We start from the raw sequence: 27,178 nt of genomic DNA, 5'->3' as shown, positions 1-27,178 counted from the left end.
TTTCTGTGTTGTTATTGTTTTGGTGGGAGAGATATATTAAAAGGCACACTCTAAGATGCAAACAATATTTCAAAACACAACTTCTCTCCTAAGATGTTTCTATGGGAAGTACATGCCAATATGCTACCTTCCCTCTGCTCAAAGGACACCTCTAAGCATCACGGGTGGATTCATGTGGATAATACCACAGACCACATAGAGGGTGATGCGTTCAGTTTGGCAATCGCCCGCAGTTTGAATGGGAGATTCATTGAGAGATCAGTCAGCCAACATCCGAATGGACAGCCAGCATGCTAAGGAAGGTTATAAAGTTTAAAGTGCAGTGACATCAAACTATGGCCTAACCTTTTCAACTGTATCAGGGGAAAGAGTTGCTGAAGGATCTGCGGAAAAACAAATGGAGGTTTACTGTCTATTTTAACAACTTGGTATATAGAGCCACAAATCTCCTAACAGTCCAGGAGTCACAGATGAGATGCACTCTCCCCCTACCATTATGATGCAGCTATTACATTGGGTTATGCTGCTACATGCTGATGATGTTTCGTGGGTCACCCAAGGCATATATCCTCTTGTCACATTTTGACAATGTCATGTACCTCAGAGAAAAAAGCACATTAATGAAGATGAGCTTCATTTTTAAAGGTAAAAAGAGACAGGTTTCGGTGACCCATTAATGGGTAATTCAGAACTTATCTCCGCAGAGCTATTTCCTGACTTGCACACACACACAAAAGAAATTGAACAATGATTCAGCTTGTGATTTAACATTCAAGAACCTAACAAATGCACTCAGTGAAAACCCAGCCTTATTGCACCCTCCTGACTTCGACAGTGTCCCTGGTTCAGACAGATGCCTCTGCCTTTGGCCCTGAAGCACTGCTATCTCCGAAACTGAAGGAAAGGAACTTGTAAAAGGAAAACTGTAACTTACTGTTTCAAGGAAAGTTTTGGTCTTCTACAAAGCTGGCTTGTTGAAATTTTCTTCCTGAGTAAAATTGAAAAGAAAGAAAAGCAACGTTTTTATTAGACAATACTTTATTGGGGAGTTTAATCTGATCTATGATAATGTTCATGAGTCACGGGTGCTTAACACAATATACTTAATACAATAGATGTGCAAAGTAAGAGAATGCTAAAATATGTCAGTGTATATAGCTTTAAAAAACACTAGCTCCTAAACTCTAAGAATTTTTAATCTAATATAATGTGATACACATAGACATTTAGATGTTTTTCAAAATGGAGATTTATTGACACACAAACATAACTAAGTTTTAAGTTTTGCAAGTTTGCTACTATTTTATCACTTTGGTTCCCCTCATTTGCCTTTAAATGTGTTTTTCTATGTCTCCGGAACATTTTTTTTTTATTATATACTGCTTTTAGTAGCTTTCAGTGTTTATAATAATTGCCCCATATCTTTATATTTAAACATCCTCTTGGTAATTTATGTTGATCATTCATCATCCTTCTCTCCACCCACAGCCCATGCTACATGGATCTGTTTACTAAAAACCAAGACATAACTAAGCCCTTGTGCAGCCAGCCCCTTGAGTTCCAGCAGTGCCATAGGGGAAATAGATGAGTGCTCCAAACGTTATCCATTAAAACCATTCTCAGTAATTGGTTTAATGAAGGTGTTTTGCAATATTTATGATAAATATTAATTTTATTTACTCTGCCACTCCACAAATCAAAAGAAATGAATCCATTAGGCATGGTTTGGAAGGTAGGAGCATTTCTGATGGAATTTGAAGTTATTAAGGAATCTCCTGGGCATTAAGCCTGAAAATAAAACCATTAGATCTTCTAAACAAATGGAGTCAATATTGGGAGATTACATGCATATGCAGCCTCTCTTTCCCCCACAGCCCCTGAAATTGGAAACACACCACCAAGGGGAAGTAATAACACTGCAGTCAAATATTCAAAGTCCAATTTTTACTCACTTTGACTATTTTTAACATTTTGAAATATCATTTTTATATCTCCACCTGAAAGTACTTATAAGGCTAGAATTCCAGGACTGTGTTCACTATAGTATTTCATGAAAGCAATATTTTCCTTAGTTATTTTTGGGGTCAGGGGTTCATTGAAAAATATTGTGACAGGGGTAATTTTCTAGTCACCTTCCAAATTAACAAACTATATTCTTAGCCTAACTCACTGGCTGGGAACCACAAGCTTTCATTGTAGGATCATCATCTTCTGATAAGTGTCATATAAGAAAAGACAAAAATTCTCCTTCAGACCCGATTCAAATTATTTGAGTTTGTACCTTGCTTCCCTCAATTCCCACATTTTTTCCTCATCTCTGAACTCAGAAAATGAGATATCATACTTTAAAGGCAAAACCTAAAGTCATTTCTCAGCCCTTGAAACTCTGAGTTAATTCATTTCTGAAACAGATCAATGCCCATCAACATTGTTGGTCCCATCACACCCAGTCATTCCCAATGATAAAGTAGAGGAGATGATACACATGGTCAGCTGCCCCTTGAGAATGAAAGACATGTTATCTTAATAGCATTCATTCCAAATCTACAGTGTATGTCATGGTTGTTTGGCCAGAAACTCTCTGTATCTAATATCACTCAGGAAGATGTCAACAAAATACAGTTTTTGAATGATATCACAGGATCATAGCAAGAGACTTTCAATATTCCTGAGAGCTGGTTTGCCATTTTCTTATCATTGTTTATTTTCACTTTTATAATATATAATGTTTGTGATGACTAAGGGCTTGTTTAAAATAAAACTTCACTAGTTTTCTACTTGTCATACCAAATTTTGGCTCTATAGTTTCTGAATAATCCCTTGCTTCAATTCAGATGTATTGTAGATATTCTAATGGGATAGCATAGCCAGTGAATTTTTTTTTCTCATTCATCCCACATACAAATATTATTTATCTACATGGTTAGATGGACAAGCACTATGCTAGGAGCTAGGAACACAACACGCTAGCAGGTTAATGCAATAAGATGTCCAAAACATCAAAGAATTAGATGTATGTTAGGTATTTGTTACTAAATGGAGAGGGGTGAGTCCATTTCAGTTCATTCTACTTTCTTCTAAAAAATGTTAAAGTTTACAAAATTAACCACTTGATTCTTATAATATTTTTAGAAATTATGTTTAATACTAGAGGCCTGGTGCACAAAAATTTGTGTTCTCGGGGGGGGTGGGAGGGGACAATCCCTCAGCCTGGTCTGTGCCCTCTTGCAGTCTAGGACCCCTCAGGGGATGACCACCTGCTGGCTTAGGCCTGCTCCCCAGGGGATTGGGCCTAAGATTGCCGGGGTCCAACCCCAGCAGGTCCAGGGGTTCCCAAAGGTGTAGACGGAGTCGGCGAAGAAGGAATGACACGGAGACAGCGTTCAGTTGATCAGCAGCCTAGCCAGGATCTCCAGCCAAGTTCTGGTCTCGATCTCCAGAGAGGTTCTGCTTCGGATCTCCAGCCAGGTTCTGTAGCCATGTTCCCTCCCTAGGTTCTCCAGCCAGGTTCTGTCTGAGATCTCCAGCCAGGTTCGGTCACCAGGTTCTAGTCAGGTTCTCTTGACATATTTCTGTAGTCAGATTCAGTCCAGGATCTTTTGCCATGTTCTCTCCAGCGAAGTTCTTCTGTCTGTAGGTTCTGTGTAGGTTCTGTCTGTAGGTTCTCTCTTCTTAATTCTGTCTCTCTCTGTCTTGTTACATCTGTATTTATACCAGTTGATTCAATCCTATCAATCTCTATTACAAAGGTTAGGGCGTTTCTTATCTCCATTCCAGGGAGTAAAGATTATGCAGCTTAAGCATGATTGTTTGTAGTTAAAGTGATTAATTACCCACCTGGCACTTAGTTAAGGGGTTTTATTCCCTCCCTAACTTCCGGGGAAAATCCCTACCTGGGGAAACAACCTTTCTCGGAGAGGTGACCTTGGTTAAAACACAGCGCCAAGAAGGTGAGCAAACATATTAAGAACAGTATGCCATATATGCCAGGTCCCTTGAAACAGCAAGGATGGACCGGCTCCCGGCATAAGATGACAATCAGACATCCCTCTGGCAGCCCAGCAGCCCTTGGGGGTTGTCCACTTGCCTGCGGGGAGCAGACCTAAGCTGCAGTCGGACATCCTTAGCGCTGCTGAGGAGGCAGGAGAGGCTCCCACCACCACCGCTGTACTGGCAGCCATCAGCCTGGCTTGTGGCTGAGCAGAGCTCCCCCATGTGGGAGCGCACTGACTACCAGAGGGCAGCTCCTGCATTGAGTGACTTCCCCCTGGTAGTCAGTGTGTGTCATAGTGACCAGTCATTCCCGGTCTTTCTGCTGTTAGGGTCAGTTTGCATATTACCCTTTTACTATATAGGATAGAGGTCTGGTGCACGGGAGGGGGCCGGCTGGTTTGCTCTGAAGGGTGTCCCGGATCAGGGTGGGGTTCCCGCTTGGGTGCCTGGCCAGCCTGGGTGAGGGGCTGATGAGTGTTTGCAGCTGGTCACACCCCCTCCAGGGCGGGGGTCCCCACTGGGGTGCCTGGCGAGCCTGGATGAGGGGCTGATGGCTATTATTAGGCTGGCCACACCCCCTTCAGGGTGGGGGGTCCCCACTGGTTGCCTGGCCAGTCTGGGTGAGGGGCTGAGGGCTGTTTTCAGGCTGGCCAGCGACTGAAGCTCCCAGCCTCTCCTTTTGTTCTTTTTTTTTTATTCTGGGATTTATTTACCTTCTATAATTGAAACATTGTTGCTGTCACTGGCGCTCCCAGCTCTGAGACCATAGCTGGCTGAAAGCAGGTATCTGGGGTTTGTTTAGCTTCTATAATTGAAACATTATTGCTTTCGGAGCTCAGAGCTGGGCCGAGGCAGGCAGGGAACCTTGGCTTCCTCCATCACTGGAGCAAGCAAACCTCCTGCTTGCTTCAGCTGTGTAGCTGCCGGCCGCCATCTTTGTTGGCAGTTAATTTGCATATCTCACTGATTAGCCAATGGAAAGCATAGCAGAGGTACGGTTAATTACCCTTTTTGTCTTTTATTAGATAGGATTAGTCCTATGTCTATTAAAACAATGGGAAAATCATGAATCATGTTACCCTAGGGAAGTATACTAGTGACAATTATAGATACTGATGTAACACTAAATATTCTTTGTGTGTTACCTTGGCAACCTACTAAAGACCTATAGTTTTCAAATCAAACTGGGAAAACATCAATAGTACACTGAACCCACTCAAGAAGCATCTCATCTCTGAGAAAATTATTTATTTTTCTGAAGTTATTTGGGCTAATATCCATTATTCCTTTCTATCTTATTGATATTAGAGACATTTGAGTCTATTCATGGCTCCAACAAATACTGTTTAAGATAATGGTGGCATTAATGGGATTAAAAAGCATTTAAACATCAACGTCAAAAGTTCAGGTACATCCTCTTTTCACTGAAGAATCTTTGTAGATCTGACCTTTGACGTGTAATATAATTATTGGAACGAAATGAAAGTTGATGCAGCAAAAAAAAATGGGGAAAAATTACTGGTGGATTTCAAAACACATTTTCCAATTCTTTCATCAGTGGCACATCTAGTCAATGTAGTAATGCAGAAAAGATGAGTTCTCAGATAAGACTAAATTATAGAAGAGAAAGTCTAGATTAAACTTGTTTATTACTGAAATAAGTCATTTTAAATTACATTGTTATGTAAATTTGTTTAGTTTTTCTTAATCTGCAATATGAATTATCATATTTTAATCTTCAAAATATTGAACAGAGAGCCAATGCCAAGGCAAAATTACACCTAAAAACATTTACCTTTTTTATACCTCAGCTATAAAAATTGTCTCAAGTAAATAACTCCTCTAACATGTTAATATATAACTGTGAAAGCATGTGTAGTTCTTAAAGTTATACACAAGTTAAAGGGATTGCTATCAGCTAAAGAGGCTGCAGTTATGCATGTGTGGCAATGATTATTTCAACAACAACAAAACAGAACAATATTTGGCTAATGACTTATGCAACAAACAAAGCAATCTTGGAAAGCCATTTTTAGCATTGGAGAAAAAAACAAAGTATTGAATAACATAGCTAATGCTAAAATCATTAGAAACCATTATGCTTTAAAATATATGAACAGCGATTCTTAAAAATAATTCAGCAGGCTGAGTTTCCCACCTTGCTTAATGGAGCATGTGTTCCTACATGTTCCAATACCTTCATTCAGTGGAAAGGCTTTAAAATATTGATCCTCATAGTATCACAGTGGTAACACCAATAGCCTCCATTTGCAGATATGAAAAATAGAATACAGAAGCAAAACAGATGAAAACCTAAGCATTTAGTCTAATGCTTTTCATTGTAGCCCTGGCCTCCACTGGTTTCTTCTTACAAAGAAATCTAGACTCTTTGAATGACATAATCTTTTTAATAGAGAAATTTCCAAAGAATTAAAATAGCTGTAGGTCTTTGTTTTCATGAATTCATCTCTCTAATGTGGTCATAATTGCTTCCTTCAAGACCTTTTTTTCAAGCTTTGTGGATTATTTTAATAATACTCTTTGTTGGCCTTTATTTCTTACTATATAGGAGTTCCTAATTTAATTAGCAAGGGGTACTACCTGGGCATTTAGATTTTTTATAAAGTCCCTTGGGTAATTCCATGTGCAACAAAGCCTGAAAGCAACTATGCTACAGTACGTGTTCTGTAGAAAAATGAAAATGTACTTAAGCCTGAATTTTTTCAGATATTTGCCTTAATTCTTCACTTCAGAAAATACTGTAATATTTGGGCCTTACATAAATAATGAATGGGTAGGAAATATGGTTTCCATAAGATGGTCATACCATTCCTTTATAGCTGAACTATATTTGTAATAGAACATGTCATATCTAAATGACAACATTCCAGCACACATGAGGTGAGATCATTAATGTTCTTGGAAACTCAAATGTGAACACACACTCTTTCTAGAATTAACTTTATGCCTTGGCTCAATTTTCCCACACCACCACCTGCCAACTCCTTATACAGTATTTCCTTCTTCCCCATCTTAAAGGAGGCTGACACTTTAAGTATTTGCTAGATAAAAACATTTTGACAGGTAACTCAGAGCCTGGCAAAGCAGCTGGTTTCATTAGTGATCATTCTAGTCATTACCATGCTCCATGTTCCTAAGGGCAGATGCCTCCCAGCATATTTCATTCATGCTCTCAGTTCTGACCTATGATGTAAAGCCAACTAAGTCTACACAACCTCCCACCAAGGGCCCTTTACTCTTTAAGATGATTCACACACTTTTTTCCCCTATTTTTCTTCCCTTTTCCTAGCAAGAGATTAAAGTTGGATGCCATCAATGCCCATCTGGAATCTAATTACATATTTTTTCAATAATTCAGTGTTCCAGTTATCTACTTCTACATAAAAACCAGCCACAAACATCAGTGAGTTAAAGCAACAGTTTATTATTTCATTTAAGAGTGCTGTGGTTTAACCTGCCTTATTTAAAGTTCTTGATTATAGTCTCCCAAGTGGTTGCAAGTAAGACAGTACCTGGGACCTGAAGACTTAAGTGAATGTGCATTCAATGTGGTTTCTTTACTCACCTCACTGATCCTTGTTTCCCCGCTCCCCCCACCTCTTTCCACCTGCCTTCTCAGTCTCTAAGGGAATTCGCACTTAGCATGGAATCTTCATCACTTGATGGACCCAAGGTAGTCACACTTTGAACATGGTAGCCAACTTCTAAGAAGTAGGAAGCAGAAGCTGTGACTGCATGTAAGGGCTAGGCCAAGAGCTGGCATAATGTCCATTTGGCCATATTTATTTTAGAGGTCTTATTTATTGTAGTAATCACCAACCTGTCTACTGTGAAGGGGATGAAGAGAGAGAATCCACTTTTCAATGTGGTGATGAGGTCACATTACAAAAGAGCAGGGGGGATGAAAGTCACTGTTGTCATCATCCTTGGCAAATAATCTGCCACATTCAACAAACTGTGATGAGGGTCCTTTGTGTCCTAAGTACCAGCTAGTTCTAATGAATAAAATACAAATAAGTCATGGTCCATATAAGTTAATAACTTAGGAGCTGAGTCACATACTGCCTCAAACCTCTACATCTTATTCACTGGAACTTCTGTCAAGCTACTACCTGATATTTACATTATTTTTTTAAAACTATAGTCAAAACTTTGCTTCTATTCCTATAAAGTTTTACCCAGCTCATCTTGCCCTCTTATTTATTCCAAGCTGACAATATTATTCTGAATTCTATTATCTACTCTTTTACTTGTTATCTAAAGGCATTTGTTGATTCAACACATTGCTACAAATATATACATTGAATAAAACTTGATCAATGATTTAACCTTTTGTCATACTACTGGAAACCACCTTAAGACAAATATTGATTCATCAACACATCCTGAATGTAGCTGTTCAAGTGAGCCATAACTTCTAAAAATGCATTATCTGCTAGCCCATATTTCTACAACTAGTTCACAAGGAAAGTATATGAAACTTTCTCAGATGCCATATTTGCCATATTTAATCTATGGGCACCCATGGGCACAGACAATAGTGCAGTGAAGGCCTGGAGATGGGGTGGGAAGAGGGTGGAGGGGGTCAATGAGGAAAGAAAGGGGGGCATCTGTAATACTTTCAACAATAAAGATAATTTTTAAATGGTTTAATGATTCCTTCAAACTCAAAGGGGATCCAGTTGATCACTGCTTTCTATTTTAGGATCTTATATAATATTTGTTTCATAAAATTTTTATATTTTATAATCTCTTCAAGATTAACAATTTATTTGATTCCATTTGATCTTCAAAAGCATCAAATCTGTGTACCAAGTTTCCAGAATCGGGATGTCTTCATTCATCAAAAACTTTTAATTAATAAATATTTATCATCTATGGATTACTGGTTTCAGAAGAACTAAAATTTAATTAGCATACTCAATTGAGCATAAATCATTGACCTTGATAATCCAGAATTTGATTACTTTGTCTTAAGTAATTATCTTAATATTGTCTGTCTTAAGTCAAAATCAATACCAACACTGATAACCATACAATAGCTAGGCCATCTACAAGGAGTTCTAGTTGATATAGTTGAAGTTAGTATTGTTGAAGCAGCTCCTCTCTAGGGTGTCATGTCAGCAAACTGAAACTTATATAACTTTTGTGTCCCAGTAAACCCTTCACTGGACCAGAAACACAGTCTATCCAGTCAGCCAATCCCCAAAAACCAAGACAACTCTGGGACTTCTCACACCACGCAGGGTTGGCTATGTAGCCCCAGCCAATCAAAGAGTTCCTATTTTTCTCTTCCTGTTCTTTATTCTTTATCCTATAAAAGCTTCTCACCCCATTTTTCAGTTTTCTGAATGGAGACTGACTACTTCACAACATGTTAAAGTTCATTTGTATCACTTGATTGCCTTCTTTAATCATTTTAGTAATACCGATTAATAGACAAAAAGGGAGTTTTCTATGAGACTACTTCTCCCATATTTGAACCCTGTAAAATGGTTTTAATGCTATAATCAATCTCCCACACAAAAGCTTTTCAGATAAGTCAAATACTTGACTTTATTTTTTTAAAATATATTTTATTGATTTTTTACAGAGAGGAAGGGAGAGGGAGGGATAGAGAGTTGGAAACATCGATGAGAGAGAAACATCAATCAGCTGCCTCCTGCACACCCCCCACTGGGGATGTGCCCGCAACCAAGGTACATGCCCTTGACTGGAATCGAAGCTGGGACCTTTCAGTCCGCAGGCCGACGCTCTATCCACTGAGCCAAACCGGTTAGGGCTCAAATACTTGACTTTAGCTTTGAAAGCATATAATTTTCTAAGATATGAAAGTGACTGATTTCTGATAACCAATTTATTTGATTAACCAATTTTATTCCTGCATTCCCACAACCAATTTTACAAAAGCAAATAGATACAAAAAATTATTTTCAATTTCATTTTCACCAAAAAGAGTTTAGCTTTATTCTTTTACTGAATCAGCTCACTCTGGTAAAGCTGTGCTATATTAAGATCTGATACTTTTTAAGATAATATGGAAGCTCCCTGTTGTTGATGCTTCCTTCCTATGTAATAGACTTCTCATCTGGAAAAATAGAGTACTACTGACGTCTATTTTGCTACAGGCCTGAATAAAATTATATCATATTATCCATTCCATCTTATAAATTTCTCAAATATTAACTAATTGCAACAATTACATTACGTAACTTGCTTGAAGGCACTGTATTTTTTTTAGAATTATTTAAGTCCACTACACACTGTTAAGAATCCTGATGGTACCTGATACATGTTACTATCCATGACATTATAAATATTCATACTACTTTATGGTATTCTGTCTCTTTACATATGGGGAAACTAAGTCGCATAGATTCAGAAATGAGACACTAGTTCCAGCACTAAAATTAAAGGTTCTTCAAATTCCACTCATGAGTCCTACCCACCAGACCATAAATTCTACCGTTAAAAATCATTAAATTACCCTTTAGCTCAAGTGACAGAACAGTTCCTTTTAGACTTAGGGGTATTCGGTTCAAGTGCCAAAATGGAATGATTTGTCATAAAAACCACAAAAGGAGCTTTGATTAAACAACCCCTAATGAAGATCTGACATTTAATCTGCTCTTTTATTGGGTGAGATCTTTAAAATATTCTCGCCTTATGAATTCATTTCATATTCATTTGGAACAGTACTTGATCATAGGAACGTGACTATCTGCTTGTACTAAAAGAAGATAATTAAGCAATATGTTCTGCCAAGGACATCAGCACCTTGTAACATCCATCATCCAACTTGGATAGTTAATAATTGCAGTAATGTTGCCATGACATTGCAATAAGAATATTTCATATCCTGCAGCTCCTTTGTCAATTGGACCTGCTCTAAGGTCAATGCTGGCAGCTTTGTAATAAAATTTTCATGTTTGCTGTGCCCTTTCTGAGGGGTATTCCCCCCACTTTGGTAAGGAAAAATGCCAGCAGGGCTTAATGGTAGATAAGCCCCTAAAGATGGTCTCTCATAAACCAATTACCTCCTGAACATTCTACCAGCATGCACTGAGAAAAATAATATTGTATGAACTTGAACAAAGTATCAAAGCCAGACAGTAGGTATTATCTATTAATATAAACATAGATATGCTGAAATAATATACTAAGAATTAGAGCCATATTTTAAATGATAATTTTAAGATAAATAAGTCCATAAAACTGACTTATAGTTGAAGATCAAATAGCACTTAATCTTTTTTCTTTTTTCTCTTTCCTTGTGGAGTTCCCAGTTGATTAGAAATTTGTATAAAGCCAGAGAGAGCTACAAAATTGAAAATCTACTCTAGATTATATTACACTATCCTCCAAAGCCTCATATCAACAACAAAAAATAACATCAAAAGTAAACAGAGGTAAAAAAGATAGCAGTAAGAATTTGCTCTTCTAATCCTAGTCAATAGCAGAAACACACACACACACTCACAGAGTGTGTGTGCATCTTCTGTTCACATAAAGATAACAGGAAGCCTGTATCCAAAAAGCACTTCCTCCCATGATCAAAAGAAAATGTATTTCCACATTTAAATTCTTTTTTATTGACTGATCAAACAAAACCAACATCTCGATTTGGATTTGTGGCTTTAAATTCGCTTATTTATGGAGGAATCAGAGCCTTCTGTAACCTCGTTGAAGACAGAAGAGACTGAATTGTACCATGAGGTCCTTGAAACCCACAGAGGTTAGATGTTTGCCTTCAAACAAGTCCACAGAAGTTCTTTCCAGGACCCCTGTGGGAATATAAGTCACTCTACCAAGATTTTCAACATTGTATTCCGCTTTTAACACCTCAAGAAACAGAAGACAAAATACTAGGTCAGAAATATAAGGGAAAATGGTTTTAACTATATCGCATTTTTCAGTAATAAAATAAACCAAAGAAAAAGTAATCTGACAAATGACTGTTCTCCAAAATGTACAAATAATGCTTAAAACTCAACAAGGAAAGAAACAGCCCATTAAAAACTGGGCCAGTAGCAGACACCTACCTCATCAAAGAAGATATACAGATGGAAAATAAGCATATAAAAGACACCTCACATCAATGCCATCAGGAAATGCAAATTAAAACAACATACCATTAAACAACTATTACAATGGCCAAAATCCAAAACACTGACAAAAACAAATGCTGGAAAGAATGTAGAGCTGGTGAAAATGTAAAATTTTGGAAGACAGTTTGACAGTTTCTTACGAAACTAAACATACTCTTACTATGCAATCCAGCAATTGTGCTCCTTGGTATTTACCCAAATGAGTTGAAAATTTATGTGCACACAAAAACCTGTACATGGATATTTATAGAAGCTTTACTGAAAATTGCCAAAACTTGGAAACAACAAACATGTCCTTCAGTTGATCATTGTGGTACATTCAGACTATGGAACATTATACAACACTAAGAAGAAATGAGCTATCAAGCCATGAAAAATACATGGGTGAGGCTTAAATGCATATTATAAAGTGAAAGAAGCCAAGCTGAAAGACTACATACTATATAACATTCTAGAAGAGGAAAACTATCCTATCTAATAAAAGAGAAACATGGTAATTGGCATACGACCGCTACCCTTCCCATTGGCTAATCAGCGAGATATGCAAATTAACTGTCAGCCAAGATAGCGGCCGGCAGCCAGGCAGCTTGAAACTAACATGAGGCTTGCTTGCTTCAGTAGCGGAGGACTCCAACGTTCCCCGCCTGCCACTGCAGGCCTCTAAGCTGGCAGTTTGAAACATAGTTACAAAAATAGAAGCTAAACAAAACCCCAGAAACCAGCTTTCAGCTAGCTGGGATCTCAGACCTGGAGTTGATACAGAGTTTTGATTGTAGAACCTAAACAAACCAGATACCTGCTTTCAGGAGCGGAGGCCTAAGAGCTGGAGCCTCAGAGCTAAAGCTGGCTCGGAATAAAAAAAAAAAAAAAAGAACGAAAAAAAGGAGCAGTTGGGATCTTCAGTCCCAGCCTAAAAACAGCCCTCAGCCCCTCACCCAGACTGGCCAGGCACCCCAGTGGGGACCCCCACCCTGATCCGGGACACCCTTCAGGGCAAACCAGCCAGCCCCCACCCATGCACCAGGCCTCTATTCTAAATAGTAAAAGGGTAATATGCCTCCCGGCACAGGGATCAGCATGACAGGGGGCAGCTCCCAAACCCCCTGATCGCCCTGTGGCTCTGTGTGTGACAGGGGGCGGGGCCACAACCTCCCTAACAGCCTGCTCTGTTCCTAACAGGGGAAGGCGCCCCAACCCCCTGATTGGCCCTGCTCTGTGCCTGATAGGGGGGAGCTCCCCAATCTCCTGATCGCCCTGTGGCTCTGTGTGTGACAGGGTGCGGCGCCCCAACCCCCCCACCCCATGGGCCCTGCTCTGTGTGTGACGGGATAGAGCCATAACCTCCCCATCGACCCTGCCTTGAGTGTGACAGGGGGCGGTGCCCCAACCCCCCAATCGGCCCTACCCTGAGCGTGACTGAAGGTGGCATCACAACCTCCCAATCCACCCTGCTCTGTGCATGACAGGGGGCGGTGCCCCAACTCCCCAATGGGCCCTGCTCTGAGCCCGACCAGGGGCTGCACCTAGGGATTGGGCCTGCCCTCTGCCACCAGGGAGCAGGCCTAAGCCAGCAGGTCGTTATCTCCCGAGGGGTCCCAGACTGTGAGAGGGCACAGGCCGGGCTGAAGGACACCCCTTCCCCCCCGAGTGCGCAAATTTTTGTGCACCGGGCCTCTAGTGAAGAGAATTAAAAGATCAGTGGTTATCAGGAGTGGGAGGGGAAAGAGATGAATAGATAGCACATGGGGATGCTTATGGTAGTGAAACTTCTCTTTATATGACAGATATATGTCATTATACATTTGTTCAAATCTATGTAATGGGCAACACCAAGAGTGAATCCTAAGATAATCTATAGAATTTGGGTGATTCTAATGTGTCATGTAGATTCATTCTTGGTAAAGAACAAATAAAAACATGCGCCATTCTGGTGAGTGATGTTGATAACAGGGTATGTTAATGGGGCAGTCTATGTGAGCATCAGGAAGGAGGTATATGGAAAATCATTATACTTTCCTTTTAATTTAATTGTGAAAATGAAACTGCTGTAAAATAATAAAATGTTAAAAATTTAGAGTTACCAGCAGCATTTTCTCACTGAGCTTAAATTGTAAATGAAATATTTTCCCCACAGTTAACCCAATATTTTGATTCTTTTCAGATGGACTTGTATGGGTTACTTAGTTTTCTAAGTTTTTATATAAATTCCTTGTTCTTCATTTGCTTTTTTTTAAAGTAGTTTTCAGTATGATGTCAGCTTCACTGGATAGAGAAGAAATATAAACTTGGGTTCTGAAATTGTTTTTTGAATGCCCAAGTTTCTTCTTCCTTTATTTTAAGTAAGAAATAAACAAAAAACTTCCACTTAAATGCTTTGACATAACTGATTCTGTCAGTTAACTCTTTAGCATGGAATAGTGTCGCCTTTAGAAATGACAGAAAACGGAATGGCTGGGAGGGATGTTTATTCTCTCATATTTTTACCAGACCCCAAAGGAACAAGGAGAGAACTAATTTGTGCTTACCTCCCCCAAAAGCAACAGCTATTTCTCTCTGCGAAAGAATAGGCTGCTGCCCCTGAGTACCTAAACCACCTTAGAATTATTTCTTGCTCTCATTTTGCTCTTGCTCTGTATCCTAACATTTCTAAACCTTCCATATGGCCAAGCAGATGAGCGACCCCTTGGGTATAGCGTGTAAATACCAAATGAAATATCATAAGTGATAAAGCGTTACAGTTGTCTAAGTCTTAATGCTTCAGATGTTTCCCATAGTTTCTCAACTGTGGCCTCAGATGTGTAGTTGCAAGACCATCATTCTGCCTGTGAAACTGGAATAATTTCGTTTCTTTCCTGGATTTCATCCCTCCATGCAAGCAGTGCAAACAAAGAATCATAGCAATGATAAATAAAAACATTTAACCTGGAAAACAAATGTTTTTTCTATGGGATGATTGAATACAAAATAAGCCAACACTAAATGTCATCTAAATTTAAGGAAGAGACGAGAGAAACCCGCCAAGGTAATTAATTGTCAGTGGGCTTGAAAAATAAGTCCCTGAAAATCCATTCAAGTTCTTAATAATTAGGAACCACAATCAAACAAGAATGCACAGGCAAGCAAATAAATCATCTAAATAAAGGCTCTTAAGTTTAAAAGAATCTGAAAGTAATACCTGACAAACTTCTGGCAAAACTTGAAAGCACATATTGCCAGAAGATAAAGGTGTGGGGTAAAGGGAATATTAAACGCCACAGTAAATATTCATGCTGCATTCTACTCAAAACTACATAGGGAAGGGCCCTGGCTGGGTGGTTCTGTTGGTTGGTGCATTGTCCCGTACACCAAAAGGTTGTAGGTTTGATTCTGGTGAGGGCAGATTTCACCCCTGGTCAGGGCACATATGGGCGGCAACCAATCAATGTTTCTCTCATCTCTCTCTCTCTCATCTCTCTCTCTCTCTCTCTCTCTCTCTCTCTCTCTCTCTCTCTCTCTCTCTCTCTCTCTCATAAATAAAAAATATATCCTTGGGTGAGAACAATAAAATTATAACCTAAAAAAAAACTACATAGGGAAAGATCTTGGCCTATGATAAATACACCTAGTACACTATAAATTACACAGAATCAAATGAAATGGAATTGTTATATTATCCCGGAATAATACCTATTGGCCAATAATTCTGATGAATATTATTTTCTGGCTATTACACATAAACATAAGTATTAAAATGGTTATGTTGAAGACAGAGCTTACAGGGCATCCATAAATCCAAGAGATTTGCCCTCAAATTACAAACTGTTATGTAAAATACAACAAAAATGCCCCATGACTCTCCCTAATTTTTTAATATTGTCCCTAATGAACAATGTTTTTATTTTCAATTCATTCTCCTCCAAGCAAAGAGGAAAATCTAAATGGTTCAAATGGAAACAGATATTTTGCCTATATTATCTGAACAAATATCTTAAACTTTAGTTTTGCTATGGTCATGTAAACTTTACCTCTGTGCACTAAAGGCATTCAAATGATTTAAATATTTTTCATTTGTGGTGTGATTCCAATTACGCGCCATTCAGAAAAAGACAAAACTAAGAACAGAAAGCAGATCAATGGCTGCCCAGGACTGCATCCTAAGGGATTGATTGCCAAGAGGCACAAGGGGGATTTGGGGGGTGATAGAATGTTCTATGTCTTGGCTGTGGAGATGGTGGTGAAGTATTTTATACATTTATCAAAACTCATCAACCTACTCACTTCAGAAAGGTGACTTTTACCATCCATAAATTATATGTCAATAAGCCCTGGCTGTAAAAAAAAAAAAAATCACAATATGCTGTTTAATCTGGCTATTAAGTTGGAAAATATTTAAACTAAACCACTGCCCCAAATGTTGATTCTTTGCCATTGCTATATGGTTTGAGGACATGGACCTAGAAATTTTCCGTAGTATGACTTTCCAACTTTATATAGTGTTCACCTCAAATTTGAAATGAAAATATTCTTTCAATTGTATTATTTTCTTGTCATATTAAGAGGGCTATTGCAATTAAAGTAAATCCCTTTTACATTTCTATTACTGGATGATTGATTCTAGCAAATAAAACCCAAATATTCTATCTTTAGATCTGACTTCATCATCAACTATGAGACCAGGTGCATGGGTATCATTATTTAAACCCGCTTCATTCAGCCACGAGCAGGAGTAACTCAAGTAACTCTGCAGCCCTAGCCTGTTTTGCTCAGTGGGTAGAGCATCGGCCTGCGGACTGAAGGAGCCCAGGTTTAATTCCAGTCAAGGGCACATACCTCGGTTGCAGGCTCCTCCAGCCCAGGCCCTGGTGAGGCATGTGCAGAAGGCAACCAGTCGATGTTTCTCTCTCATGTCAATATTGCTCTCTGTCTTTCCCTCTCTCTTCCACTCTCTTTAAAAATCAATGGGAAAATACCCTCAGGTGAGGAAAGAAAGAGAGAAAGAAAGAAAGGAAGGAAGGAAGGAAGGAAGGAAGGAAGGAAGGAAGGAAGGAAGGAAGGAAGGAAGGAAGGAAGGAAGGAAGGAAGAAAGAAAGAAAGAAAGAAAGAAAGAAAGAAAGAAAGAAAGAAAGAAAGAAAGAAAGAAAGAAAGAAAGAAAGAAAGAAAGGAAGGAAGAAAGGAAGAAAGAAAGAAGAGGGAGGGAGGGAGGGAGGGAGGGAGGGAGGGAGGGAGGGAGGGAGGGAGGAAGGAAGGAAGGAAGGAAGGAAGGAAGGAAGGAAGGAAGGAAGGAAGGAAGGAAGGAAGGAAGGAAGGAAGGAACTCTCCAACCCACAATGCATGTTGAGTGGTCTTGGCCAGAGTCTCTCTAACGTTACACGGAACCCCCAGAAAGCACATCATCCTTTAGAAGCAATGTTGTTACTGATGCAAATTCTGCAGATTTCTCCTCCCCAATTATAAAAAGCTGTTATATCAATCTAAACCACCAGAATCTCTCAATCCATGTTGCCAACACAGACAAGAGGAAAGCTGTGTTAGAAACTTCAATGGCCCAAACCCTTATTTTGACTAATAAGGTTCAAACATTATGAACCCTTAGGACCTCAGAACCAGAGTAGCATATAGATGGTCCTTTCAAGTATGTTCTGATTTCAATATTAGGATATCAAGAGAATTCTAAATGCAACAGTTTAGGTATAAATTAGACACTATCATGTTAATCAGTACCAATTTTTTAAAAGGAAGAAGAAGAAAAAAACAAAAGACACAGTAGGAAGGAACCGCTTTGCTCCAAGTGGAAAAATACTGCTGCAGATGGCCTGAGAGAATTCATGCGTCTCTGAAAATCTGAACACAGCCGCTCCATACGTCAGCATGAATAGGGAAAGAGGAACATGGATACCTGAAACCCAGTAATAACGATGTGTCTTACCATCTCAAATCCCTGTCCCTGACAGACTGTATAACAGTTATTAGCAAGTTAAAATATAGTGCTGTGCTTTTCACCTGATTCTCTCCTTTGCCCACACAAAACAGGTCATTCATTTTCCTCAAAACCAACTTTCCTTCTCAACTGTTATTTCTACCAATTGCATGGTTATTTAAAGCATTGTAATCTCTGACTCTTTCCAGACCCAAATACCAGGGTCCAATCAGCTACCCAATCCTTCTGCAGGAATGCTTCGCACAACCACCCCTTACACCTCCATCCCTTTCAACCAGACCAGTGCTGCAGGCCTTCCCCACTTCAAGCTGTGCCTCACTGGGCCAACTGTTTCTAATGCAATATTCTCTCACACAAACAATGTATGTGGTCACTTTCCCACAGCAAACCTTTCAATGGCTCGCCTCTGCTGAAGATCAACATGTATTTAATGTCAAAACTTACAACACTTCAAATATAACACACAAGTATCTCTAAAACTTTGCCATTATTTGCCTAAATTAGCCCTCTATTCCAAAGCAGCCTATTCTCTCTAGTATATGCTGAGTTCCTTACTCTACATGACCCTTGGAGAAGACACTTTTGGTGAGAAAAAAAAAGGTACTCACAAACAACTTGCTTGAACTTCTTATTAAGGAACATCTTCCAGGGCTCTTCACTATTGGGAAATTCTCATTCCTCAGTGTCAAGTTTAAGCCCCAGGTGCATGGTTAAACGGCTCCATCCTCCACAGTCCTCAATGCACTCCCCTGAACTGTGACACTTGTCTATACCATTCCTTTCATATGTAACATATGTCATGGCCTATCACCTATGTGCATGCAATGTGTGTGCATGTGTACCACAATATATGCAGAAATGTGGAGATTATTAAATATTCATTTATGTCACATAAACTATGCATGTATTTATATAGGTACATACAACATTTTATTAATTTTCTTACATATTTATTGTTTATAATTAATATATTTAACACAGCTTATATTAAATAATGCACAATATAGCTATATTAAAAATTAATATTTTGAAGTTGATAAATATATATTTCTATTATACTAGAGGCCCAGTGCACGACATTCGTGCACCAAGGGGGTTGGTCCCTCAGCCTGGCCTGCACCCTCTCACTGTCGGGCATCCCCTGAGGGGTCCTTAGTGCTGCCGTGAAGGTGGGAGAGGCTCCTGCCACCACTGCTGCACTCGCCAGCCAGGAGTCCAGCTTCTGGCTGAGCAGAGCTCCCACTCTGGGAGCACACTGACCACCAGGGGGCAGCTCCTGCATTGAGCATCTGTCTCCTGGTGGTTAGTGCGTGTCATAGCAACCAGTTGTTCCATGTTCAGGTCATTTTCATATTAGCCTTTTATTATATAGGATATTATAGCTATTTATATTTTTATATTTTTATGTATGTGTATTACATACATATAATTGTGTGTGTGTGTATATATATATATATATATATATATATATATATAGAGAGAGAGAGAGAGAGAGAGAGAGAGAGAGAGAGAGAGAGATACAAATACATATATATTCACATATGACAGGCAAATAATTTCCTGTTTTGTAGAGACCATAAACTTCACAACCTAATATTTTTGTACACCAAGTACCAGTTCTATGAAGACTAGAACAGCAACATAAGAACAAAAGGAAAGGAAAACCCAACCTGGATGTTTGGCCGCCACTGTGTGAAGGTGTTTACACAAGTTCCTCCCTCCCACCTGTTTGGCCTTTCATTCTACCGATCCAGGATTCCTTGAGGCTGTCAGCTGATCCTGGGGGTGGACCTACACTCCTTTCTAGAGGGCAAGACAGAAGGAAGGGAAGGGGAGCTGGGAGGAGCATGCCGGTGACCTCCCTACCACTAACCAGGGAGTGGGAAGTAGGAGAAGAGCATTTGAAAGAGCACAAATCGAAGTGGAATGTAACTGTCACAGCATTAACATTGCTAACACATCAGCTTTTTTTTTTAAGATACTTGAGACAAAAAAAAATTAACAAAGGGATTGAACTAAAAACTCACAGAAACAAAAAATGATCTTACAACCAACTTTTTAAAAACTCAGAGCTATTTTGAAATGCTTATTAAATTATTGAGTGTTTGTGACTTATTTATTTTTTTAATGATAGCAGTCGGCATTGACCATGGAGTAGTGAGATGCTCATCCTCACACACTGCTGGCAGCAATGTATCTTGGTAAAACCATTCCATGAAAAGCCTTGGTAATACATTTTGATCCTGAAAATCTGTATAACTTGGACTCAATATCCTTCCTTTTAGATATCTAATCTAAACAAACTCAGGCCAAGACACCTTCTTTTCATAATAGCAAAATTTGAAAACAACTTGAACCAATGTTCAAGAGAAATAGAAGACTGGTCATATCAATTTTGGCCCATCCAATGATAGAACACAATGTGGTCATTTAAAATGTTGATTTTGATGAATACAGGGTATCCCCCCAAAAAAATGTACACACACTTTAACAGCTGATAGCTCAATTTTGAAAATGAAATGTATTTTAATAAACACTGCCTTTATAATTATTCAAAGTGTGGGTATACATGTCTTGGAACACCCTTTATTTAATAACATGGAAAATTTTTCACATTACAATGTTAAGGTAAAAAAAGATACAAGTTGTATGTATATTATGATTTCAATTCTGTTTTAAAATATGCAAAACAAAACATTCTAGAGGAAATAGACCAAAATGTTAAAGATAGTAATACAGTTTTCCCTTGTGTTTTATATTTTCCAACTCATCTATAATTCAACATGTATTAATGTAATAACCCAAAATAAAGGTGAAAGTCTTCTTTAAAATTAAAGTTCTGGAGGAATATTAGATCTCTGAAAAATAATTTGTAACAGAAGCGGCAAAATAGCTGGTTATAGAAGAATTTTAAAGTAATTTTATGTAAATTACTTGAAAGTAGTGTCACGGGCAGCACCTCCTGGGAATGGGAGAGCTATCTCTCAGATGTAGGAAATTCGGGGGACAGAAGCCCCTTCTGTCTGGAGGAGCAACCACAGATGTCCACAAGGCCCACAGAACTTTGATCCCTGGATTCTTTCTTCTGTCCTTTCAAACGGAAGTATAGAACTTGTCTCTGTTATTTTGTTGCTAACAAAAAGCCAGAAAGACTAACAGAGCTACCAAGGGAGAATTCTTTCTAAAAGTTAAAAGAAATATGAAAGGATTTTAATGTAAGTTTTTAAAAACCTTGTTTAGCACTGGCCAGTGTGGCTCAGTTGGTTGGGCATTGTCCTGTGCGCCTAAAGGTTGCTGGTTTGATTCCTGGTCAGGACACATGCCTGAGTAGTTGCAGGCTCGATCCCTGGTAGGGGGGCATGAAGGAGACAGCCAATCAATGTTCCTCTTTCATACAGATATTTCTCTTTCTCCCTCTCCCTCCCTCTCTCTCTCTCCTTCTAAAAAAAAATCAATAAAAATACATTTTTTTAATCTGGTTTAATTATAAGGAACTTTTCTAATGGAATCTGTGCACAAGATCCATTTTGGAGTAAAAATCAAATATGGTAAGAATTTTACCTAAGAAAAATAGATCCAATATGACTGTGTGTGTGTGTGTGTGCGTGTGTGTGTGTGTGTGTGTGTGTGTGTTTATTTTGCTCTTGATACATTTTTGACATATAATATAATTGCTGCCAACAACTAGTGTGTGGCCTTGGCAAGCCTTGTCATTTCCCTGCATTTTGGTTTCCTCCAAGGCAGTCGAGAATGGTTCAAAACATGACCTCCAGAGCCGACCTGTCTGTTTGCATTCTGGTTCTGCTATCTTCTAGCTCTTAGAACATGGAAGAGAAATGACCCTTTCCAGGCTTAAGTTTCTATCTGAAAAATGGGGATAACATTTATTCCCTATAACTTATCAAGTTATAGGAAATAAATGAGCTACTATAAAGGATGGGGCAAAAGGAGGTTTACAGTTGTGAGTAAGGAAACAGTTTATTCTTGTTTTATTATTCATTAATTATTGTATTATTTTCCATACGAACAACTGTAAAAATACTTTGCCTTACCCTTTGTATAAAACACTGATAGCAGAATATTTAGTTCCACATAAGTGTTCCCTATATTATTTTTAGCTTTAAAATTAGCATCTTAGATAAGATCTTCAAGTTCTCTTCCAGTTCTAAAATTTACAAATTTGAAGGATTTTAATTACCAATTGAGGTTATCATGTTTAAATAATTTGATACAAAACCATATTTTCAGTTTGAAATATGGAAAGAATATCTGTGTTTCATTGGTACAGAGATTACAACTTAGACCTTTAAAGAATATGCCTTCGTATATGAACCAAATAAGAACCAAAGTACCACTGTTTACCCGTGGCAACTTAGCCAAACTACAGTCAAAGGAAACTAAAGGAAATAATCAGACTCAATGCTTGCCTTAGAAACAAAGTTCTGAAAATATCATCGCTCTGAAAGTGGTCTATTGGACAAACCAGAAAATTCTATCCAGTCCTGCATAGAAATACTCTCTTTATTGTGCCTTCATTCCTCAGAGAAATGATTTTAGTTCCATAAAGCCAATGAAAATCAATTCTCTGGCTAACCAATAATATGATATAAAGAGTGATTGGCACTTACAAGGTATCAACTATACCTTTGACCACCATCACTTTTGGGACATATTAAAATATCTTCAACATTGGTAATTTATCTGATATTTACTTTGATCAAGTATTACTAATCAATTAGAGGCACACTCCAGTTAACTTCTTTCATACGTATTTTTGCTTCCCCCAAGCTCTAGTGTAGCTATAAGATGGGCTGTTTGGATTCATGTTCCTTGGCTGAGTAGAACTGCCAAACTTTACTGGATGCTTAAACAAGAAGAAACTAGAGTATTTAAAAAGAAGAAAACTTAAAACAATCAAATATTTCCTTTGGCAAAAAAAGGAACTTCTTACCCAAACATTCTTTTGAGTCCTAAATTCAAAGCCAGGTATGTGTCTTTGGTGTTTGGACTCCCTTCTCCTCCCTAACCTCCTACAGACACACACACACACACACACACACACACACACACACACACACTTTTAATGACTTGGCAATACAATGAAGCAGAAAATAAAAGTGAAGGTTTGAAATGTGTCATCTCAACACTAACAATATGTGTTAGTCCAGAGAAAGCCAGGTGGTGGAGACAGACCCGGCCCTGCTTCCTTTCAAACTTGAGACTTCGTCAGAGATGCTTCCCACGACCAGAGAGAACACGAGGAAACGATCAGCCTCCGTGAGCACGGTGAGCGCCCTGCTGCATTAATCCGCCCCGGAGCCCTGAAGGCTCTGGGCACAGAGACGTTCAGTAAAGAACAGAATGAAAGGGAGCAGCAACGCGAGGGTTTGATGGTCCATTCTGTCATTTGGCTCTTTCTTTTGCAATCACTTAAAAAATGGGGTGGGAGACTCTACCTGCCTCTTTTGTAAAATATCAAAAGATTTTTTGGAAAGAGACAGAGTTCCCTCTAGAGACGCTGCAATGACTCGCTTTGGTGAATTACTCCGCGGGAAAAGTACTCTTTGTGGTTCGGCATCTCGGAGAACAAAGTCACCGAAAGGCTTTCTCAAGGGAAACAGGAGTAGAATAGAGCACAAAGATATCACAGCTCAGAAATGTGCTCGAGCATCACGAGTGACACCATCGAGTTGTTGAAAGCCTCATGATCCAGTCCGAGTCTAACAGATGTAATACAGAACCTGCAGTGTGAGTCTGACACGCCTCTGTTAATGGTTAAATTAACTGCTCCCCAATGGAGCACAGCAACTTAAGGCTTAAATTGCAAAAGCTCCCCTATGGCAAGTGGTCTGCCTTTGCCTTTGAGAAATGGTTACTTCACAAGCTCCCATAATAGAAATATATAAGGTGGCATGCTCACATAGCCACTAACACAGCTTACATCAACTCAGTTCAATTAGGCAGGGGTTCTAGCCAAAGTGAACCTGGAAAAGAGTGAAGGGACTGCGGGTAAAAAAAAAAAAAAAAGACCTACATATACTACAAAAGAGAGAGAGAGAGAAAGTCCTCTTCTCAAACTCTTGGACCAAAAAAGAAAATCCCTCTCTACTGTAAAAGACAGTGAGAACAAGGAAAATCAAAAACCCTCTCTGACTCCCATCCTTGAAGTCAGCTGCTAGGTAACCGTGTTCTGCAGGCAGATGGTGATCCAAAAGCGATTCCAGTGGGCTAGCATTTTATCTATAAATGAAGAAAGAGACCACACTACGTAAGACCATGATATTGATCATGGCTACAGAAGAAATTCTTTATCAAAGATGTACATAAATAAAAGTACAAAATAAAAGAGTATATATGGGCTCAAGAGAGAAGTTATGAGGACCAAAATGAGGAAGAAAACATGTGTTTAAATAATACAGAGAATAGAAAATTAGCCAGGGAGAAGTCATAGGGAAATAGGGCAAGTAGCACAGCACTGCGATGGTACTAACACTGAAACGAGAGAAGGTTGTGAAGACTGCCCAGACACAACGGGTACGAATGAAGATAGAAACACTACAGACTTTAGCACAAGGAGACAACTTAGATGACTACTTCACCCTTTGAGTCCATAGTTATTGTGGTGGCTAAAAAAGTCCTATTGAAATACCCAGGAAACCACACAGCTGCTCATTCTAAATTCTACTTTAAGAGAAAGAGGTAAATGAAAAGAAGTTAATACACAAGTTATTCAAAGGAACATGTTATAGCAGACACAGCCAAAAATCTACATCTACACTGGAAAACTGGCAGATGCTTCAATTACTTACTTCAATTTCTCTCTCTCTCTCTCTCTCTCTCTCTCTCTCTCTCTCTCTCTCTCATCCTGACCACCTACATCCTGACCAGATGCAGAGGGGAGGGGTGGGGGGACTGGGTAAAGAGTGTGAAGGGATTAACTAAAAAACATGGACAGGGATCATAGTGTGGTGAAGACCAAGGGAGGGGAAGGCAGGGATGGGTGGAGGTGGACAAAGAGGAGAGGAGGAATGTGAGACATCTGCAATAGTGTCAACATTAAAACTTTTTAATTAAAAAAAGGAAAATTAAAAAATATAAAGTACAGTGGGGCCTTGACTTACGAGTGTCCCGACTATCGAGTTTTTTGAGATACCAGCTGTCTCTTGGCCGATTTTTTGAATTGAGTTGATAGAGTAATTTGAGTTAACGAGCTCCTTAACGAGCTCCATCTCGGAACAAATTAAACTCGTAAGTCAAGGCCCCACTGTACAGGAGAATGAATGATGATGGTGAACCTAAAATATCAAGAAAAGTTTGGATTATGCTATTTACTAAGGTAGAAAACTATGAAATGTAATTTTTTAAATGTCCATCAAAAATAGTTTTTTTTTAAAAAGGATCAGTTCTGAGATTTAAGATGAAATCAGGAAAAAATACGTTCACCCACACTATACAGGCACCTGAACTCTGTAAGTGAGAAACTTTGTTTTAGTGACGTGTTTTCCATTTCTACAGTCAAGGTGCTTTTAATATTTAATGTGATTTGTATATGTCTGAGTATAATTACTTCACATATATCAGACCTTACATAGGATTCCTATAAAACAGGAGAAAGGCACAAACGCAAAAGCTTCAATTACTTACTAGTAACCAAGGGATCCCAATTGGCAGTAGGTAGGGAGGCTGGGGGGTGTGGCCATCAGGAAGGATAGTGACAAGTACTCTGACACCAAAGATTTTAATGGCAGATGACACTAAGGGAAAGTCACTCAAAGGCTATATGTATTTCCGAAATTGGAAAAGGATGAAAATATCCATAAAAGAGGAACTACTCCCATCATGAAGTGTTACTTCCCATGTAAGACTGTGATGCTATTTAAACCAATCAGCTGTGGGGGGTTGTGTCTTTTCATTCTTGATGTTCTCTTAAGACATCTCTACTTCCCTGTTCTGCATGGCTCCAGGGGACCAGCCGGGTAGGAGAGCAAAAAAAAAAAAAAAAAAAAAAAAAACAGCCACTTCCCTTCCTCCTCCCCCTCCTCCTTCTCTCCAACTTCTCTCTCTCTCTCCCTCTCTGTCTCTCTTTCTCTCACTCACGCTCTCTCACCCTCTTGTGTTCACACCCTGACCACCCACCACCAATCACAGGCTGGGCACATCCTCACAGATTTATTGGAACCAAGCCCACTGCATTACGCATTATGCTCTGTGTAACAATGTGCTTATAGTCATACAAATCTTACACCCGACCTAAATAAGATATTATCAGGAACAGCTTCCCAGATCATTGATATCACATCGTAAGTTACATCTGCATTATCCTTATTATAAGTTGTCTCCAATGTTCTTTCCACCATTTCAATGAGTATTTGTGTTCATATTATAATTCATGTCAGCATTTCCATTAGAATTTTCTTATTGTGACCGGAGCCCGGGTTTCAGAGTCTGTATCCTGATCTACTGCTTTTTAGCTGCGTGGACTTGAGCAAGTTACTTAGCTCCTTACGTATTAATCAACTTTCCCATCTGACTTTGGCTCTCACAGTTGCCGTAAGGATTAAATGAGATCGTTGAAGGACCACAGTGTGCCTGTCTGCTAGTATATATGGAAATCACAAAGGCTAGCTGCTCTCCCATATTGTCAGGGGTTGGACTCTCCTAAATGCAATAAAGGAGTCACTCTGATATTCCTCGGGGGTTATGGCGCTGTCTCCTTTATGAAAGATACACCGCTTTCAGCAGTTAGGAGCCTGGTAAGGTAAGATGGAAGCTTGACTTGAAAGAAAGTTGTGCAAAAATCCCCACAGTGGAAAAACAGAGCAGGCAAGCCGCTGCTAATTAGCAAGCAAGCAGCACAGTGATGCAGGGTGAGTGTCAGAAAGTAGTCCAGCCAGGACTGTGTCTGCTGTGGAGATGCCCAGCCCTCAGGAGGGGCCGTGTTTCCCAGTAATTTAACCTGAAAGATATAAATCATGACTGAAAAGCTTCCAGTCTCAGTAATGGGAGGAATACTCGCATTCTAGCAAGGTTTCCATGACAAAAGACAGGTTTCCATCCAGAGGAGATCAGGAAAAACAATTATCAATCAAAGATAACCCCCTTGATATCCGTTTGAAGTGAAAGTGGAGGCCAGCAAAG

The sequence above is a fragment of the Myotis daubentonii genome, chromosome 2 (assembly GCF_963259705.1).
Source record: "Myotis daubentonii chromosome 2, mMyoDau2.1, whole genome shotgun sequence".
Taxonomy (NCBI): Eukaryota; Metazoa; Chordata; class Mammalia; order Chiroptera; family Vespertilionidae; genus Myotis; species Myotis daubentonii.
The sequence above is the reverse complement of the archived record's forward strand: the minus strand, read 5'-3'. Positions refer to the sequence as shown.